Source organism: Macaca thibetana, chromosome 4 (genome assembly GCF_024542745.1).
Source record: "Macaca thibetana thibetana isolate TM-01 chromosome 4, ASM2454274v1, whole genome shotgun sequence".
NCBI lineage: Eukaryota > Metazoa > Chordata > Mammalia > Primates > Cercopithecidae > Macaca > Macaca thibetana.
In genome coordinates, this window is record NC_065581.1 from 3,674,407 (window position 1) to 3,694,641 (window position 20,235).

General features: G+C 47.1%; 3 protein-coding genes across 7 annotated transcripts in view; 2 read left to right on the forward strand and 1 right to left on the reverse strand.

Moving 5' to 3' along the window:
• The window catches only part of LOC126952529 (tubulin beta-2A chain), a 759,189-nt gene that overhangs the window by 657,863 nt on the left and 81,091 nt on the right, over positions 1-20,235 (reverse strand). The gene's annotated exons all lie outside the window — the stretch shown is intronic.
• Positions 1-20,235, forward strand: part of PRPF4B (pre-mRNA processing factor 4B) — a 908,191-nt gene that overhangs the window by 634,145 nt on the left and 253,811 nt on the right. The gene's annotated exons all lie outside the window — the stretch shown is intronic.
• The window catches only part of FAM50B (family with sequence similarity 50 member B), a 667,415-nt gene that overhangs the window by 620,950 nt on the left and 26,230 nt on the right, over positions 1-20,235 (forward strand). The gene's annotated exons all lie outside the window — the stretch shown is intronic.

The window sequence follows — 20,235 nt, forward strand, 5'->3', positions numbered from 1 at the left end:
TGCCTGTAATCCCAGCACTTTGGGAGGCCGAGGTGAGCAGATCACCTGAGGTCAGGAGTTCGAGACCAGCCTGGCCAACATGCTGAAACCCTGTCTCTACTAAAAATGCAAAAAATAGCCGGGCATGGTGGCAGATGCCTATAATCCCAGCTACTTAGGAGGCTGAGGCAGGAGAATTGCTTAAACCCAGGAGACAGAAATTGCAGTGAGCTGAGATCTCACCACTGTACTCCAGCCTGGGCAACAGAGCAAGACTGTCTCAAAACAAAAAAAAAAGAAAAGAACTTTACACACATAAATCCATGTCGTCCTCCCAATAACCCTGAGACAGGCTATATCAGCGCCCCACTTTTCAGATGAGGAAACTGAGGCAGATGTCAATTAAAGCACTACTTGACACAGCTAGCAATTAAATAGTGAAAAGATAATTAGTAAAAAGATAGATTAAATACATTTTTGTGGGTTCATTTGAAAAGTTAATCTTCCATTTGTGATACTGTTTCTACAGAAAATGCTTTTGAATTTCAAACAATTACTTCCTAAAAAACTTTGAACCAAGGTCAAGCCTAGGCCTTCATATCCATATTTTAATAGTGGTGTTTTGGGTTTTGAAGTACCTTGGCAAGAAGAGCCTTCCTTCTGCCCTCCAGCTCCTACCACACAGCCGCCACCTCCTCTCACACCACTCCCCTGTGTCTCCCCCACCCCACAGCCTGGACACACTTCCATTAGAAAGTACTTGAACTTTTTTTTTTTTTTTAGATGGAGTCTCGCTTTGACGCCCAGGCTGGAGTGCAGTGGCATGATCTTGGCTCACTGGGTTCAAGCAATTCTCCTGCCTCAGCCTCCTAAGTAGCTGGGACTACAGGTGCATTCCATCATGCCCAGCTAATTTTTGTATTTTTTTAGTAGAGATGGGGTTTCACCATGTTAGCCAGGCTGGAGAACTTCGAGAACTCCTGACCTCACGTGATCCACCCACCTCGGCCTCCCAAAATGCTGGGATTACAGGCATGAGCCATCGCTCACACAGATACATCTTTGCAAGAGCAGATCTTAATGGAAGAAATTACCACAAAATTATCCCTAAAATTTGCCAAAATGATGAAGTAAGAATTAGTCCATTTTTTTACGATAGTAAGAAAGTCTGGAAGCCGCAGCATCTCCTTAGGAGTCATGAGTAGAATGAATGAAAGCTTCGAGAGGGAAGCCGATGGCAGGATCCCAGGTGGGTAAGGAGGGCGAAGGTGGATGAAAGTTGATTACAAACATGTCCAGTAGCGAGTGGGAGGGGGCAGCCTGAGCCAGGAATTCCCAAAAGGTTGAGGGAGTTGTACAGAAATGAGTGAAGGGTCAGAACCCAGTCGCTGGGTCAAATTATAGTAACGTCTCCTGTGTTCGAAAGTGTGATTGATTACTTTCAAAGGAGTGGATAGAAGAGGCCGTCCTTCCACACAGCGGGGACCCAGTCTTCTTTATGGTAAAGAAGGGTTGGACATCACTCTTGGAGCCCTTTCAGCTTCGAGTCTGTGAGTCAGAAGAGTTTGTCTACGAGCAGACACTAGAACCAAGCCACATACAAACACATTTTCATAGTGTTTAGAGAATGTATTGCTTGCATATTACGGCTTCAAAGTCAAAATACAACTCCAAATGACAAACAATTTAGTAGAGTCATGAAAAAGCAAGTGAACCTGCTGTAGGATTGGCAACGCATTGAGGAGGCCAGCCTAGTGGGCTCTGGCAGGAGGAAGAGCTCAGCAGACAGGGCAGGGGGCAGCGTCTGTTCAGCACGATGCTCTCTGGGGCTGACCAGAATGGCTTCATGAGTGTGCCTGGGTGTGCACGTGTGCGTGTGAGTACGTGAGTGTGTGTGCACACATGCTTGCTGCAGTTACTCACTATGGTGCTTGTTTTTGCCAAGTCCTTAGCTCCCGAGTTGCTGCCTGTGAAGCTGGTGCGGTCTGCAGATGAGTTTTCCCTGTTTGGGCTCCTGGAGGCTCCAGCTGTGCCAGGCTAGGGTATGGCCACTGGTGACTAAGCAGAGAAGCATGTGTCCAGCTGGGTGTGCCTCTCTGGGCAGCTGCAGAGAGAAGTAATAGGCTTCTTTGCCTGCAGGACAAGCCCCTTGTCAGTCTGCAAAGAAGTGGCTGGTTCCTCAGCCAGCCACAGGGAGACCCTGAGGCGTAGAGAAGAACCTCTCCGACCCTGGGGAGCTGAGGGGATGTTCTGTAGCATCGCAGGGGAGATTATGCAGGCTGCCCACGCTATACAGCATGGCCACAGGGAACATACAGGGGGATTGGTTCCAGGACTCGATGCAGATACCAAACTATGGATGTTCAAGATGCTTATGAAACCACATAGTCTTTACATATATCCTATGCACATCTCCCGTATATTTATTAATTTAATTTAATTTATTTACTTATTTATTGTTTTTATTTTTTAGAGAAGGATTTCACTCTATCCCCCAGGCTGGAGTACAGTGGTATGATCATAGCTCACTGCAGCCCCAATCTCCTGAGCTCAGGCAATCCTTCCACCTCTGCCTTCTGAGTAGCTGGGACTACAGGCCCACAGCACCAGGCTGGCCTAGTTTTTGTACTTTTTGTGGAGACAGGATCTTGCTATGTTGCCCAGGCTTGTCTTGAACTCCTGGCCTCAAGTGATCCTCCTACCTTGGCCTCCCAAAGTGCTCTCCTGTATACTTTAAATCATCTCTAGAGTACTTCTAATACTTAACATAAATGCTATGCAAATAATTGTTATGCCATATTTTTTGTTTGTATTAATTTTATTGTATTGTTATTTTTATTTTTTTCCCCAAATATTTTGTATGTGCAGTCAGTTCAATCTGAGGATGTGGAACCTGCAGATTTAGAGGATGGACTCGACCTGTGTGGTCATCACCTGGACTGTCCAGCCCACTTCAGTGCATTGCTACGAGCCCCTTCCCAAAACCGATACTGGAGCCCTCCACCAGGCCACTTAGTCAAGGCTACAGCTTGACTCCCTGTGGCCAGGAGTCCCCAACTACCCACAGCCATGGGACAGGGGAGGACAAAGCAGGCCTTCTTGGCCTCACTGCCCACCCACATGTTCCTCAGCCCCCTGCAGCCACAGCTATCCGTGACCCCCACTTGCAGTCTCTGTGTTTATAGTCTTGATCTCAGCCTGGGGGACTTCATTCAAAACCCAGGCCCTTGGGCACGGTGGCTCACACCTGTAATCCCAGCACTTTGGGAGGCCAAGGCAGACAGATCACCTGAGGTCAGCAGTTCAAGACGAGCCTGGCCAACATGGCAAAACCCCATGTCTACTAAACTACAAAAAATAGCCAGGTGTGGTGGCACATGCCTGTAATCCCAGCTACCCGGGTGGCTGAGGCAGGAGAATCGTTTGAACCAGGGAGGTAGAGGTAGCAGTGGGTGGAGATAGTGCTACTGCACTGCAGCCTGGGAGACAAACAAACAAACAACAACAACAACAAAATCAGGCCCTGAGTTTAGTAGCTGAATCTTGCCTTGTTTCTTACACCTAAGTTCTCAGCCCTATTAACTGAGCTCCCAGGAAGTTTGCTCTTATCAGGGCTCCCAGAATGGACACCTTGTTCCCCAATGGCTTGTCTCATTACCCCTCAGTCTTCCCGGGATCTGGGTGGGGTCTCCCTTGCCACTGCTGGGCTTTCCTGTATAACTTGCTGCCCCTGGCACCTCTGCCTCCACCCCAAGTCATAGCTTTCGCTGTGGCCTGCCCTCCGTGGTGTGAACACTGCCCGCTCATGGTCCCCGGGTGTTCTCCTGCGTCCCCCTCCTGGTCCCCAGGTGTTCTCCTGCGTCCTGCTCCAGCTCAACTCTTCCACTGTCCTCTTTTGCCACGCTCCGGGGCAATGCCAGACTTGTCACCAGTTGCTATGGTCTGAACGTGTCCCTTTAAGTTCCTGTGTGGGAAATTTAATCCCCAATGCAACAATGTGAGAAGCTACAGCCTTTTGGGAGGTGTTTGTGTCACAATGGCTTCGCCCTCATGGATGGATTAATGTGGCTCTAAAAAGGGCTTATGGGAGTGGTTTCACTCTCTCTTCCCCTTTCACCTTCTCCCATATGAGGACACGCAAGAAGGCTCTCACCAGATGTCACCGCCTTGATTTGGGACTTTCTAGCCTCCAGAAGAATGAAGAAGTAATGTTCTGTTTTTTAAAAATTACCCAGTCTCAGGTATTCTGTTTTAGAGCACAAAAGACTAAGACACTTGCATTCGTCATGCTACCATACCCTCCATGTGGCTCCTAGCCCAGGCTGTCCATGATGCAGCCCTGTGATACCTTGGGATGCAGGGTCACCCTGCCATCACTATGTGTGCCAGCCCTCCAGCTGGCTACTTTCTGGGTTCCTCCATCAGTCAGGCAGGAACCTCAGCACGTCCTGCCTATGATGTGGGAGCTGCAGAACACTTGGTGGGTGCTACACTCTGGCCCTCCCTTCTACCCACCATGCTGCCTCACCCTACTTCCTGCAACTGTGGGCACTCAGCCAGTGTTTCAGCACATTGGGCTGCTATAACAAATTACCATGGACTGGGTGGCTTATAAACAACAGAAAGTGATTGCTCACTGTGCTAGAGGCTGGGAAGTGCAAGGTCAAGGTGCTGGGAGATTCTCCAGGTTCTGGTGGTCAGAAATCTGAGATCAGGGCTGCCAGCATGGTTGAGTTTTGGCGAGGGCCCTCTTTGTGGCTTGTAGGTGGTCATGTTCTTGCTGTGCCCTCAAATATTGGGGGACTGGGAAGCAGGAAGAGAGAGCACAATCTCCAGTATGCATTCTTATAAGAGCACTAAATCCCATCATGGGAACTCTACCTGCATGCCTCATCTAACCCTGATTGTCTCTCAAAGGCCCCATCTCCAAACACCATCGCACTGGGGGTTAGGGCTTCAATGTGTGAATTTTAGGGGGATACATGCAGTTCATAACAAATATCTACCTTGCAGGGTTGTTGTGAGAATTGAAGAGAGAGTGCCTCAGCCTGGCGCAGTGCCTAACGCCTGTAATCCAAGTACTTTGGGAGGCTGAGGCAGGAGGATCACTTGAGGTCAGGAGTTCGAGACCAACCTGGCCAACATGGTGAAACCCTGTCTCTACCAAAAATATAAAAAAATTAGCCGAGTGTGGTGGCGCACGCCTGTAATCCAAACTCCTCGGGAGGCTGAGGCAGGAGAATCACTTGAACCTGAGAGGTGGAGGTTGCAGTGAGCTGAGATTGCGCTGCTGCAGTCCAGCCTGGCGATAGAGCAAGACCCTGTCTCACAAAAAAAAAAAAAAAAAAAAAAGAGAGAGAGAGAGAGAGAGCGAGAGATAGTGCCTCTCTTATAGTGGGCAGTACCTTCCTCCAGCCATCGGTAAGTGAATATAGCACATAGAATTTAGCTCCACTGGACTCAAGTAGCCATCAATAGGGGACTAGATAAACAAGCATGTTAAACTAGCTAAATAAACTCAATGTGACAGAATAAGGAGTAACGGGCCGGGGGCGGTGCCTCAAGCCTGTAATCCCAGCACTTTGGGAGGCAGAAACCGGTGGATCACGAGGTCAGGAGATCGAGACCATCCTGGCTAACATGGTGAAACCCCATCTCTACTAAAAAAATACAAAAAAAACCTAGCCAGGCGAGGTGGCAGGCGCCTGTAGTCCCAGCTACTCGGGAGGCTGAGGCAGGAGAATGGCGTAAACCTGGGAGGCGGAGCTTGCAGTGAGCCGAGATCCGGCCACTGCACTCCAACCTGGGCGACAGAGCGAGACTCCATCTAAAAAAAAAAAAAAGGAAATGAAGTAACGAATTCCAATGGTACCAACATGGAGCCATCTTCAGTATACAGCTTCAAGCTAGCAAGGAAAGATACAGAATGCCGCACATAGGAAGCCACTTTTGTGTACAAAAGGGTGGGAAACAAGAACACGTGTTTGTATTTGCTTGTGCTTCAATGAGGGGAAATGGGAGAGACTGATAAAAGTCATTACCTGTAAGAGAACAGCAGTGAGAAAGAAACGAGTAAGAGCAATTCTCAAGTTACAGCTTTTAGAACATCTGGGTTTTGAATCATGATATATTTCTATATAAAACATTAAATTACAACAGATGAACAAGTAAAAGGTTTGCTGCATTCCAACATCCACTGTGTGTAGGGGCAGGGCCTGGAGATGGTTGAAGCATTTTACCGGTGTGGAAATTGAACCCAGAGGGTCCCAGGACTTACCTAAAATCACACCGTGGGTGGCAGGATGAGAATCCTCATCTACTGACTCCTGCGGCGGGGGCCTCTCCCCGTCTTACCTTTCCATGGTTGAGGCTCTGTATTCACTCCAGGGCTCACTCAGATGGAGTGGAGAAAAGATAAATTAATCCCCTCTAATTTCTCACTATCGGGAAACTTCCAGAAACCAGGGATATAGGAATAGGAAAAATATAAGTTCCCTCCTGCCTAACAGATACAATCACAGGGTTTCATGAATGGCTCTCCACCTTTGCATGGCGTCACCGTCGAGGGAGAGGCCCCCAGAGTCACCTGCCCTCGCTGGTCCAACCGAGCGCACAGGATACGGCTGCTTCCTCCCTGGCTGCTTTCCTCTGGTGACTCAGCAGGAGAGCTCCTGAAATAGCAGCCCTTGGGTAGAGGAGCTCAGGGAAGCCCTGGTGGTCTGGGGGAAGCACTCTTGTCACTGTCCCAGAGATAGCGCTCCCAAAATGTGTTTTCACCTTCCGGCCAGTGGGGCACTCCAACCCATGGGGTTTTAGGATGACAGGAAATTTGCATTGGAAAGTGCCTGAGAAATCTCTAGACCAGTGCTCCTCAAATCTAAAGTGTGCAGAATCGCGTGGGGTCTTGTTACAAGGCAGAATCTGAGTCGGTAGGTCCAGGGTGTGGCCTGAGATCCTGCATTTCTAACACGCTCCCAGGTGAGGCCCTCCTGCTGGTCTTTCACAATTTATGGAAGAAGGAAAGGAAGTCCCAAGAGACACAGAGGCTCCACCAACGTTCTCATGTCCCATCTCCTACCTTTCTGTGAAGGGGATACTTTTCCTGCCGAGTCACCATGCCTTGAATTTGGACCCTTTTTAAAGGAAAAACGAAAACCGTGGTCGCTGGCCCCCAAGATTATGTCTTATTCTCAGTCTTTATAGATTACAGACTTTTAATCTACTCAAGTCTTTTTCTACACCTTTGGCTGGGTGTTCGCGAGCTCCCACGATGCAGCAGGGAGTGAGGTCCTGCCTGGGAACAGGTCCTGCCTGGCCATGCGAGGGTGGGAGTGGGGCAATCGGCTGCCTTGGGGATGCAGGGCACTGGGGACATGGGGAACAGGGGTCCCACCGCCGCCACTGCTGCTCCTGCAGCCACTTTTGCTGCCACGGTCCCCTGCCCTGCCCCTGCCCCCGCTTCAGCCATGATGGCAGTAGCAGCTCTAGACGGCCCACCCACCACTGCCATTACCAGCACTTCGGAGGCCAAAGCAGGAGGATCACTTGCAGCCAGGAGTTCGAGACCCACCTGAGCAACATAGGGAGACTGTTGTCTCTACAAAAGTAAAAATTTTAAAATTAACCAGGGATAGTGGCACAGGACTGTAGTCTCAGCTGCTAGGGAGGCTGAGGAACAAAAATCGCGTAAAACCATGACTTAGAGGCCGAAGTGAGTGAGCTATGATTACACCACTGCACTGCAACCTGGATGACAGGGTGAGCTCCCGTCTCAAAAAAAGCAAAAAAGAAAGAACTTGATAGATAAATGCGTAGACAGATGACAGATACAAGCTGCCAAGCAGAGAAAAGCGTCTCTCCTTGTTGGAGTTGAAACGGGAGAGCAGGCATGAGGATTCGTAGAACCGAAAACTCGTGGAAGCAAGAGTAGAATGGTGGTCACAGTCTCAAGTAGCTAGGAGGAATAAGTTCAATTTTTTTTAGATTGATTGCATAGTGTGGTGAATATACTTAATAACTGAGCACTGTACATTTCAGTATCACTAAAAGAGTTCATCTCAAACGTTCTCATCACAAAAAGTGCCAAATATTTGAGGTGATGGATGGTAATTAGCTAGATTTAATCATTTCACATTGTATTCAAAATCATCTCATCACTTTGTGTCCCATAAATACATAAAACTACAGTTTGTCAAAAATAATTTTAAAATTTTTTAAAAGAAAAGCAGGAGACTCAACACGGCAATTGTATGGCCTTGATTCACCCCAGATCTTCCCCTCCAGAAACCTCCACAGCACTCAGCATCTGAAGGCCGCAGAAGCTGACCGCTGCCGCATGCCCCAGCTCAGCCCTGCCTTGCAGCCGAACTGTGCCAGCCACAAAAGCAAGTGAGGACCAACCAGACATCCCAAGTGCTCACTGGACCAGGCAGTTCCTCTGCGAGTCCATCAGTGACTTCCAAATCCTGGACTAGGCCGTGCTCCTCGCAGCCCCACAGAGGAAACTAGAATGCCCACTGATAGATTCCTAAAGCTGGAAACCAGAAACTGAAGCCAACCCTCAAAACTCATAGACTCTCAGAGCCGGAGGGAGGGGAGGCCACAGTGAGGTGGCGTGATTTCTCCTAGGTCACAGAGTGCAGATCGTGCTGCTGCTGCATAGCTCACTGTTTCAGTCACATACCAGTCCAGGTCGCTTCAGGATGAGGCCCCGAATTATCAAATATCTTGTAAGTGGATGAGCCCTGGTTTTGAGTCTAGTACTAATGTTTTGTTTGTTTGTTATTTGTTTGTTTGAGATGGAGTTTCACTCTTTTTGCCTAGACTGAAGTACAGTGGTGCAATCTCGGCTCACTGCAACCTCTGCCTCCCGGGTTCAAGTGATTCTCCTGCCTCAGACTCTAGAGTAACTGGGATTACAGGCGCCCACCACCACGCCCGGTTAATTTTTGTATTTTTAGTCGAGACGGGGTTTCACCATGTTGGCCAGTCTGGTCTCGAACTCCTGACCTCATGATCCACCCGCCTTGGCCTCCCAAAGTGCTAGGATTACAGGCATGAGCCACCATGCCCGGCCGTGAACTAATGTTTTATTGTGTGCTTAATAAATACTTGTCAAGTGAATGAGTGCTTGAATAAACCAATAATTCACACACCCCTGCATTCTAAAACTCTAAACAAATTCGATTTATGAGTCTACAAGGTTCCAATAGATTTGGTTTTAATATATTAAAATGTATCAAGTTCTCCTGCCCTCAAGCTAAAGGAGCATAGAGAGATTGTCCTTAATAGGCGTTAGGGATGGCAGCCCCCACTTTCTGCCAATGGGGCCATGTGTGGGATGGAGAGGGTGTGGGTGGACAGGAAGTAGCTGGAGAACCAATGGGCTTAGGCCTTACCTGTCATCGGACTTAAAACTAAATGACGTAAACGAAACTTCATGGTGTGAGTGTATTCATCTGCTGAATGTCAAATGCAAACATTTATAATATATCACAGTTTCGATAACATTGTTTTGGCGTATCTTCCAGTTTTAAATATATCAGGGCAGTACATTCATTGCACCTGTGCCTGCGCTTACACACATGCACACGTGAGATCCAACCCTAACACTTCTGGCCTTGCTCTGAAATGCCCAAGAGCTTCCTGCTTTCTGGGTCTTGACAGTCTTGTTTATCAGGATCTCTTCCTATGTCCTGCAAGGAAGCAACTGCTGCTGGCCACAATGTCTATAATCAAAGCTAAGTCAGGATTTGCTGGCTAGAAACAGAAGCAGTCATGTGAATGCTAAAAAACATATGACAGGGCGGGGCAGGGCTCATGGCTGTAATCCCAGCATTTTGGGAGGTCAAGGCAGGAGGATAGCTTGAGTCCAAGAGTTTGAGACCAGCCCAGGCAATATCGTGAGACCCTATCTCTACAAAAAAGAAAAAAAAAATAGCCAGGTGTGGTGACATATACCTGTGGTCCCAGCTACTAGGGGGGCTGAGGCAGGAGGATTGCTTGAGCCAGAATTTCAGTGCTGCAGTGAGCTTAGATCTTGTCACAGGACACCAGCTTGGGTGATAGCAAGACCCCACTGGAAAAAAAAAGTCTTGATATGCTGAGATACACACACACACGTGTAATATGCTGTGATATATACATACACACACATATATGTGTATATCATATGTATATTACATGAATATATGCTTGTGTCTATCACAGCTTATCAGGACTTGGATAGGTCTTGGACATCTAATCACGGCCGTTTCATTTTACAGGACAGATCCAACGAGAGTGCGTAAGTTTCCCAGGTCTAACTGCTGGCTTGTGATAAGATCTGGTCTCCAGAGGGATTTTTTGATCATAATTTGGTGTCTTCAATTGTTAGGAAGACAGAATTAGAACCAGGGAAAAGCACATCACATTCCCAGGAAGATTGTATATATTTTTCATTTGTATCAAATATCAAATCATTGAGAGCAATCTTTGCTAATATAGCCATCCTTGTGGAATTGCCCAAATACACGATAAACCAACCATCAGAAGCTTTTGCCACAGTATGCATGGGGAAGAACACGTCAGATCCACTTACTGGCTCTGGAGGCTTCATGGGTATCCCTCTTACCTTTTAAACTTCATTTTTCTCGTCTGTAAAGTGGGGCTGACAAAAGTGCTTAAGGTTTGGGCCAGGTGCAGTGGCTCACACCTGTAATCCCAGCACTTTAGGAGGCCAAAGTGGGTGGATCACCTGAGGTCAGGAGTTCAAGACCAGCCTGGCCAACATGGCGGAACCCTGTCTCTACTAAAAATAGAAAAATTAGCCAGGTGTGATAGTGGGCGCCTGTAATCCCAGCTGCTCGGACAGGAGGCAGGAGAATCGCTTGAACCTGGAAGGCGGAGGTTGCAGTGAGCACCACTGCACTGAGATTGCGCCACTGCACTCCAGCCTGGGTGATAGAGCGAGACTGAGTCTCAAAAAAAAAAAAAAAAAAAAAAGTACTTAAGGTTTGTTATGAGAATTAAGTGAAACTATGCATGTAAAGGCACTTAGCATAGTTTCTGACACATCTTCAATGTTAAGTAAATATTAGCAGAGGTTATTATTGTATTGTTGCTGCTGCTTTTGTTATTATACAGATGAATCCACTTCTCACGTAGGTGCCCTTCCCTCTCTCCCACCTGACCCTTCCCTCTTAGGAGGGGTCTCTTGTCCCCACTCCCTGAGTCTCTGTGGCTCTCAATATTTATTACCAACCACCTGCTTAAAATTACTGACTCTCTTGTACCCCATGATTTGAGGTTTTGTCTGCCAAAATATATTTATTAAGAAATAATTCCTTTTCCAAGGTCTAGTAGGATAAAAATGGTCACAAATTCTTTCTCCATTCTCTGAATCCATGACTTGATTTCATAGTAGAATATGGTGGAGGTGATGCTGTGTGACTTCCAGACAGGACCCAAAAGGCCTTGCGGCTTCCACTGGTGCTCTCTTGGAATGTTGCTATTGCACATAAGAAGCCTGGATTAGCCTGCTGGAAAGCCAGTTAACAGCCCCAGCTGACTCTCGGCCATGGGAGTGAAGGTGTCTTAGACCAGGCCCGGTAGGCCCTCCAGATGACTTTAGCCACGTGAGTGACCCCAGATAAAACTGGTAGAAGAACCACCCATTTGAGCCCAGATCACAGAGCAGAATCTTTAGCAAATAAATGATATTTGCTTTATGTGACTAAACGTTGGTATGGTGTGGCGTACCAGGCCGCAATGATACATCACAGAAATTGTTTCTGGAAGTGAGATACTGGCATTAAAAAGAAAAAAAAACAACTGCATGTACGTGACATCATCTTTGGGAATAGTTAGGCTGAGTTTGGAAAAGTGAGGAGGCTCTTAGCAACAGTTGGAGAAATGACAGACAGACCGTTCATGGAGGGTGAAAAACCAGTGAGGAGATTCTTATTTCAGGTTGGAAAAAAGGCAACACACGTTATATCGTGGCAGAACAACTGGGAAAATGTCACCTGTGGTAACTTAGAAAACAAAAAACGTATTTATGAAATTTGTAGCTCTGGTTAAGTATATCTCTAACACAGAACATTGAGAGCCTTGTGAATGTTTTTAGCAGAATATAAGACACTGCAAAAGAGAAATGAGCTAAGATGAAACTGTTGAGTTTGCAAACAGAATTTAGAAGAACTATAGAGGGCTCAGGACTTAGTGGGTTAGAAAGTATAATTCAGCTAAACTTTAGGGCATTGTCTCAGAGTGGCCTGACATGAACAAATAGAAAGAAATCTGTCTCAAAACCAATGTATAGTGTGGCTTTTGGGGCATGGAATGTATCCTATGTGATTCATGGGAAACCTACACAGTCTTAAAAGAGTTGTCCTGGTGAAGGCACCACCAGCCCAGACTAAAAGAAAACAAGACAGATCACATATAAAAGAGAACTCCAGACTCCCAAATTTCTTTCTTTCTTTTTTTTTTTTTTTTTTTTTTTCATGACAGAGTCTTGTTCTGTCATCTAAGCTGGAGTACAGTGGTTCAGTCATAGCTAACTGCAGCCTCAGACTCCCGGCCTCAAGAGATCCTCTTACCTTAGCCTTCCAAGTAGCTGGAACTAAAGACACATGCCACTGTGCCTGGCTAACATTTTTTTAATTTGGTAGAGATAGGGTCTCACTCTGTTGCCCAGGCTTGTCTCAAATTCCTGGCCTCAAGCAATCCTCCCACCTTGGCATCCCAAATTTTTTTTTTTTTTTTTTTTTTTTTTGAGATGGAGTCTTGCTCTGTCGCCCAGGCTGGAGTGCAGTGGCTGGATCTCAGCTCACTGTGAGCTCCGCCTCCCGGGTTTACGCCATTCTCCTGCCTCAGCCTCCCAAGTAGCTGGGACTACAGGTACCCGCCACCTTGCCCGGCTAGTTTTTTGTATTTTTTAGTAGAGACGGGGTTTCCCCATGTTAGCCAGGGTGGTCTCGATCTCCTGACCTCGTGATCTGCCCGTCTCGGCCTCCCAAAGTGCTGGGATTACAGGCTTGAGCCACTGCGCCCAGCCAGCATCCCAAATTTCTATGAGCAGGCAGCAGACTTGAGAAAGGCACTAAGTTTCAACCCTAGACTTGTTATTATAGAGAAGGAAGGACCTCTTGGAAAGTAGTTAAGACCTCAGAGGGCTGAGCCATGAGCCACTGAGAGCAGTGGACTAGAGAGCCACTTCCAGAGAGCAGAACTAGGCCCCAGCTAAGGATCGGCCCTGACCACCATGGTGGATTTCACAATTTCTGCGTACTCGCGATTGCCAAGAGCCGCTTGTCTTTCCCCTCTTCAATTGTGAGTGCTTACTGCAATTACCCTGGCCCTGTTTCCCCACTATGTATGTGTGCGGGGCAGGGAATTTGTCCTTTTAGTTCACAAGCCTCCAGATTGTAAATGAAAAAGTATCTGAGATGAGTCTCAATCAATTGAGAAGGTTATTTTGCCAAGGATAAGGACGTACCCGTGACACAGCTTCAGGAGACCCTAATGACACGTGCCCAGAGTGGTCAGGGTACAGCTTGGTTTTATACACTTTAGGGAGACATGAGACATCAATCAATACACGTAAGATGTACACTGGTTCAATCTAGAAAGACAGGACAACTCAAAGCACGGGCTTCCAGGTCATGGGTAGATTTAAAGATCTTCTGATTGGCAATTTGTTGAAAAAGTTATTATCTAAAGACCTGAAATCAATACAAAGGAAGGTTTGGGTTAAAATAATTAGGAGTTGTAGAGACAAAAGTTTTATCATGCAGATGAAGGCTCCAAGTAGCAGACGTCAGAGAAAATAGATGGTAAGTGTTTCTTATCAGACTTAAAAGAGTCTGTTCTGTCGGTCTTCAGGTCTCTGTGTTAGTGTTTGTGAAACATATCTGACCCTTACTTTCCATCATGGCCTGAATTGGTTTTTCAGGTTAACTTTGAAATGCACTTGATTGAGAGGAGGGTCCATCAGTCAGTTGGGGGGTGGTTAGGATTTTATCAAGAGAAATTGTACCCTTCCACGATACTCTCCTATATCTGCACCTGCTCCAGGGCATGAGATGACAGATTCTGAGCCCATTTCCACGATGGGATGACCACGCCCTCGTCAGTGGTCTTGGGATGGGCGAGTGCATTTTGCCAGGGGAAATGACGTAAATAATGATGGCCATAGGGTGAAATGGGACAGGTTAAAAATAGCCACAAATTCTTAGCAGCTCCTCCCTTCAAGAGATAAAGTTTAATTCTCTACCCCCTGAATCAGGCCTGGGCTTTTGACTTTCTTTAAGGAATAGAATGTGCTGGAAGTGACATTGTGCAGCTTTGGAGCAAAGCTGTAATAGAGCTGCAGCTTCCACTCTTGCTCTCGTGGAATGCAGATGCTGCTGCTGCCGCCACTGTTTATGAAACTTAGGCTCACCTGGCCACGCGGAGGAGAGTCAGGGCTCCCTAGAGGACCCCCCCCAGCTGAACACCACCACAGTTGACCCCCAGACATGTGAATGAGGCCACTGCAGACCATCCAGGCCTAACTGACCCACCAGGTAACTACAGCCACGAGCGTGACCCCAGCCCAATTAATTTCAGCCCAAATTGCTGAATCACAAGATTGTGAGCAAATACATGGTTATTTTAAGCTACTAAGTTACCGATCGCTTTGTTACATGGAAATAGATCATTAAGATGTAGGAAAATAACCAGTTATCACAGGTAATATATTTTTTAATGCAAAAAAACAGGGTATTGCTGCTAGCCTGTGAATAATTTCACTTCACTTGCCCCTGCTCCTCTTCCTATCTGTGGATGCTACAGACTCAGACTCAGGAGAGCACGGGAGGGAGTCATCATCTTCACTCTGCTACTTCAGTTTCCCAAGGTGTTTCTGATGTGGGCTTAAGACACCACCTTTCCCTTCACCCCCATACAGATCTGGAAGCTTAAGGATCTACCCTGATTCTCAAACTTTGCAGCATATTAGAAGCAGCCCTCTAAAGCTGTGCTTCTGAAATCTGACCGTTCAGGCGAATCACCCAGGGGCCTTGTGGGTGTGGATTCTGACTGCATGTTGTGGGCTGGCCTGAGAGTCTGCCTTTCTCACAGGTACCCAGGTGATGCCCTGCTGGGGTCCATGAACAACACTGGGAGTAGAAAGCGGGCAGGGGGAATGACTGAAACACACAACAGCGGGGCTCAGCCTCGGTTGTGTTGAAACGGCCTCTGGAGTGTCATAAGATGTTGATATCTTGCCCACATTCCCAGAAATTCTGACTTAATTGGTCTGGGTGTGGCCAGGGACAGGATTTCTAAGTGTTCCCTTGGTGATTCCCACGTGCAGCCCAGGCTGAGGCCCCTGCTCTGAACGATGAGTCCTGGCTCTTTGGAAAGGTCCCCACCCAGGCAGCCAGCTCTCACCACGTCTGCAAAGACTGTGCTAGACCCCCAGTAAGTGAGCTCTTTTAACCCCTTCAGCGCACGTGGAGCCAGAGGACTGCTGGAGAGCAGTGAGTGGTGACAGCCACAGCCTGGGCTCCCAGCAAAGCAGGACACAGGGAGGAGGCACGGAAGGGCTGACCACAGCTGTGTGGTTGGTCACAGGGCTGAGCCTGCCTCAGCCTCGCCTTCCTCACCTGTGAATAGAGTCTTCAGGCCACCTTTGTGGGGTTGTCCGCCAAGTACCTGACCCAGGCTACAGACCCCATAAATGGGAGCTATTATCCATAAACAGGGCATCCGTAGACCTGAGCAGCCAGTTGTGGAGAAGTTGAGAGCAGCTGATGTCTGGGATTCACATTCGCCAGTGTGAAAAACCCGCATGGGAAGCGATCCCTTCTGGTCAATGCGAGACCCTGCCGTTTTCTGTGAGGGTTCACTGTTATCATTACCTACTGCTGCCCTGCCGTGAAGTCAGGGCCAGAATGGCTTCATTTTAAAGACTCAGACAGTGAAAACCGAAGTATTTTAGAATGTAATGTCTTCTTCAGAAGGTAATCTTTCTGTGTTTTGAGGTGAGAGAATGTCATTTAAAAAAAATAAAAGCAGGCCGGGCATGATGGCTTATGCCTGTAATCCCAGCACTTTGGGAGGCCGAGGCGGACGGATCATGAGGTAAAGAGTTCGAGACCAGACTGGCCAATATGGTGAAACCCCATCTCCACTAAAAATACAAAAATTAGCTGAGCCTGGTGGCGCGCGCCTGTAATCCCAGCTACTCGAGAGGCTGAGACAGGAGAATCACTTGAACCTGGGAGGTGGAAGTTGCAGTGAGCCGAGATCACGCCACTGCACTCCAGCCTGGGGCTCAGCAAGACTCTGTCTCAGAAAATAAATAAATAAGCAAACAAAAAAACAATGGAGTATGCTTTATTATATAATGGAGTATACTGAATAAACCCCATGCCACGTCGACCGGAAACTAGTTAAAGACCGGGGATTTATTTGTTCATATTAAAAAGGCAACTTTGTATACAATTCTTGGGAGGTTTGACTTTCCTCTGCTGCTCATGAAATATGGGGGAATGTTTGTCTCTTAGGCAAGACAGTTCCAGCATCCAGGAGGATGGGGAGGGCAGAGGAGGGTGTTGTGGTGTTTCCTGGGTGGTGGTGGCCCTATGAGGGTGGCACAGAGAGAGTGTGGCAGGAAAACAGGTGAAGGGAGACAAAGAGGCAGACGATTCCAACGGGACCATCCAGAGTCCAGGGGATGTGGCTCCTGTACCTCAGCACCCCACACGGAGCCTTCTCACAATACCGTCTTCTTTCTTTTCTGCTCTCTTCCTTCCTTTCTCCCCCAAGACCTATACTGTTCAAATTACAAAAGTACCAAATATTGCATTCATCTGAAAGTGAAAAATGAACTTCCTCTTTCTACCCAAGTCCATGAACAGTGGTTCTTATGGTTTAGTATGCAGAAGAACCACTTGGGGAGCTTGTAAGTAAGCCAGGATTCCTGTGACCCATGCCCAGAGGGTCTGATTTACCAGGTCTGAATTAGGGTCTTCATTGTTAACAGCCCTTAGCCCCCAGCAGTGATTCTGATGTTAGTGACCTTTGAATTCCGCTTTAAGGTGTGTTGCTGGGAGCTGGCTGGTGCTGGCTGCTAGGGGTAGGGTGTGTATCCTTTCTTTCTTTCTTTTGAGACAGAGTTTTGCTCTTGTTGCCCAGGCTGGAGTGCAATGGCGCGATCTCACTCACTGCAACCTCTGCCTCCCAGGTTCAAGCGATTCTCCTGCTTCAGCCTCCCAAGTAGCTGGGATTACAGGCACCCACTACCATGCCTGGCTAATTTTTGTATTTTTAGTAGAGATGGGGTTTCAGCATGTTGGCCAGGCTGGTCTCGAACTCCCAACCTCAGGTGATCCGCCCACCTCAGCCTCCCAAAGTGCTGGGATTACAGGCGTGAGCCACCATGCCCAGCCGGGTGTGTGTCCTTTCATATTTAGCCATGCTGACCTGGAGCACATGTGACCTGGTGCTGTGTGACCTGGAGCGCACACACACGGGACTACATTGCATGTGATACGTAGTTCTCCCTGTCTGGCCATGGACCATAAGCCAGAGCCCATCTGTTATAAAACCTGCATTTGACTAGACAAATTAAGAGTAGGATTAGAGACTCCTCATACACTGCTTTCTGCAATACCAACCCATCTATTCTTGCTATCTGAAAAAACCTGCTGTCAAACAAAGCCACCCCTCATTGCCAGTGATAGGCTAGAGTTCTGGCTGCTCTTTATCTGCAGCTGGCAATAGATTAGGCTTCCTGCTACCCTACAAATAGCCTTTAACCTATTCCCTTGTGGTAATTAATATTTTGTGGTGAGCCAATACCTGCACAGGCATGTTCCGTGCCTGACCGGTCTGAATACCAGGATTCATTCCCTAACAGAGCCAACTGCATGGCCCCAGGGACTGAGTTCTATTGTGGAAAGAGTAAAGGTCGTGACGCCAAGTAGGCCTGAGTTCAACTGGGTGCCCCTTTCACCAACTGAATGCATGTGGTCAAGTCAATTAACTGTACACAGAACCTCGATTTTTCACCTGTTGAATGGATATAGCAAGGCTTTGCTTACAGTAATGGTCATGAGGGTTAAATGAAATGACACAGAAAGAACTTTACCCACAGTAAGCTTTCAGCAAATTCACTCATTTGGCAAAAATTTATTGGGTGCCTGTCTCTTGCACCCTGATGGATTGCTAGCCAGACTCTACTTCCCTTGGCCGTAGCAGTGCTGGACTGGGCCCTGGAGTGTGGTGTGGCGGTGAGCAAACAGAGACAAATATCCCTGTTGATGGAGCTCATGGTCTGATGGGAGCCGTCATTACTATCATTATTGTTCCGTGGTCATCTGTTGCTCTAAGACTGTAAATTGACTCGATCTTTGTGAAGGAAGGAAGTGAGGCAGCTAAGCGGGATTAGGAGGCGGGACACTCAGGAGACTTGTCTTGCACAGAGAATATGGATGTGCTCCAACCTTATTGGAATCCATCACAGTCGGGATGTTGACAAATTCAGGTTTCCATATACAACTCTTTAGATAAATGGCTAAATATAAGCCTGTCCTATACCAACCATAGTAGTCAATCCTTAAAGAGGAAGCAAGACAGATCCCCTTGCCTGTGCTCGTCTTTCTTAGTCGGGGAAATATTGAAGGGGCGGCCCCTGGGTTCCCATCACCAAACTTGAAACCAGCCTGCTGAAGGTTGCTGACCACATGGTCAATGAGATTCTGAAACCAAGTAATGTATTGTAGACGGATGTTTCCTGGAACCGCATGGTTTGTTTTGTTTTATTGCATAAATTTCGAAGTATTTAACATGTAGCCAAGAAATTGTGTTCAGAAAATTGCAAAAGAAAATGCAAGAGAATAAGGCCTCCAGAAAAAACAAAAAACAACAACAACAACAAAAAAAAACACATGTTTTTAGGGTAATGAAAGCCAGGAAAAATAATTAATAGTTATTAAATCAATTTTGAATTAGATTGTTATTTCAATTCCTTGTGTGAATGACTAAATTATAAGCTAGTCACAAGGGATAGAAAAACTGTGAATGGAAAGCCAGTTCCAAATTCAGCACGTTTAGATGTTCTGTTATATTCAACGTGCTGATAAAGCCCTTGATGGAAAGAAATATATATATATATATTCCCCAAGTTTAGTACGCAGAAGAACCACCTGGGAAGCTTGTAAATAAGGCAGGATTCCTGCGACCCATCCCCAGAGGATGAGAGTTTTAGTAAAACCAAGTTTTACTAAAAGAAAATTCATTTCTTCCCACTAAAATGTGGAATAATGTAAAAATATGTATATTGGCTTGAAGAAGGGCTACCTTTGTAGCTGCCCCGCAACGCTCATGGCTGGGTTGAGGTTCTGGACAGTCTGTGTGGGATAAGGTCTCAACAGATGGGGTTGAGACGCCCATTCACTTGGTAATTCTGAAAATGTAATCTAGTGTGTGTGCACTTGTTTATTATTTAAAATCACATTTATTGGCCAGGCGCAGTGGCTCATACCTGTAATCCTAGCACTTTAGGAGGCCGAGACAGGTGGATCACCTGAGGTCAGGAGTTTGAAACCAGCCTGGCCAACATGGTAAAACCCCATCTCTACTAAAAATACAAAAATTAGCCAGGCGTGGTGGTGCACGCCTGTAATCCCGTCTACTCGGGAAGCAGAGGCAGGAGAATCGCTTGAACCTGGGAGGTGGAGGTTTCAGTGAATCGAGATGGCGCCACTTCACTCCAGCCTGGGCAACAAGAATGAAACTCCGTCTCAAAAAAAAAAAAAAAAAAAAAAAAAAAAAAAAAAAAAAAAAAAACATTTATTCAGCACCAATTCTATGGTACAAATTAGATGCAAAAATGAGCTGGCCTTGCCCTGCACTCACAGAACCTGCAGACAAGGAGACAGGGAACTAGAAGTCGGTGTGGTCCTGCAGGACCCTCTGAAATCTAACCCAACTGCATGACCCAGCAAAGGCTGCAGGAAAACTAAGGACAGAGGCAGCCCTGCTGATGCATTATTTAGCCAGAGTGCCCTCCCCACAGCCGCCAGCCAAGCATGTGTTCTGCCAAGAAGAGACAATTAGGTGGCCACACTGTGGCAGGGCAGACAGCTCTTGCAGCTCTGCATGAAACGGGCACTGAGGTGAGCGAGTACCTCCCTCTCCTGTTTTAGACCAAGGATCAGTCAACTTGTTCTGTAAAGCATCAGATAGTAACTGTTTTGATGTGTGTGTGCTGTGAGGTGTGTG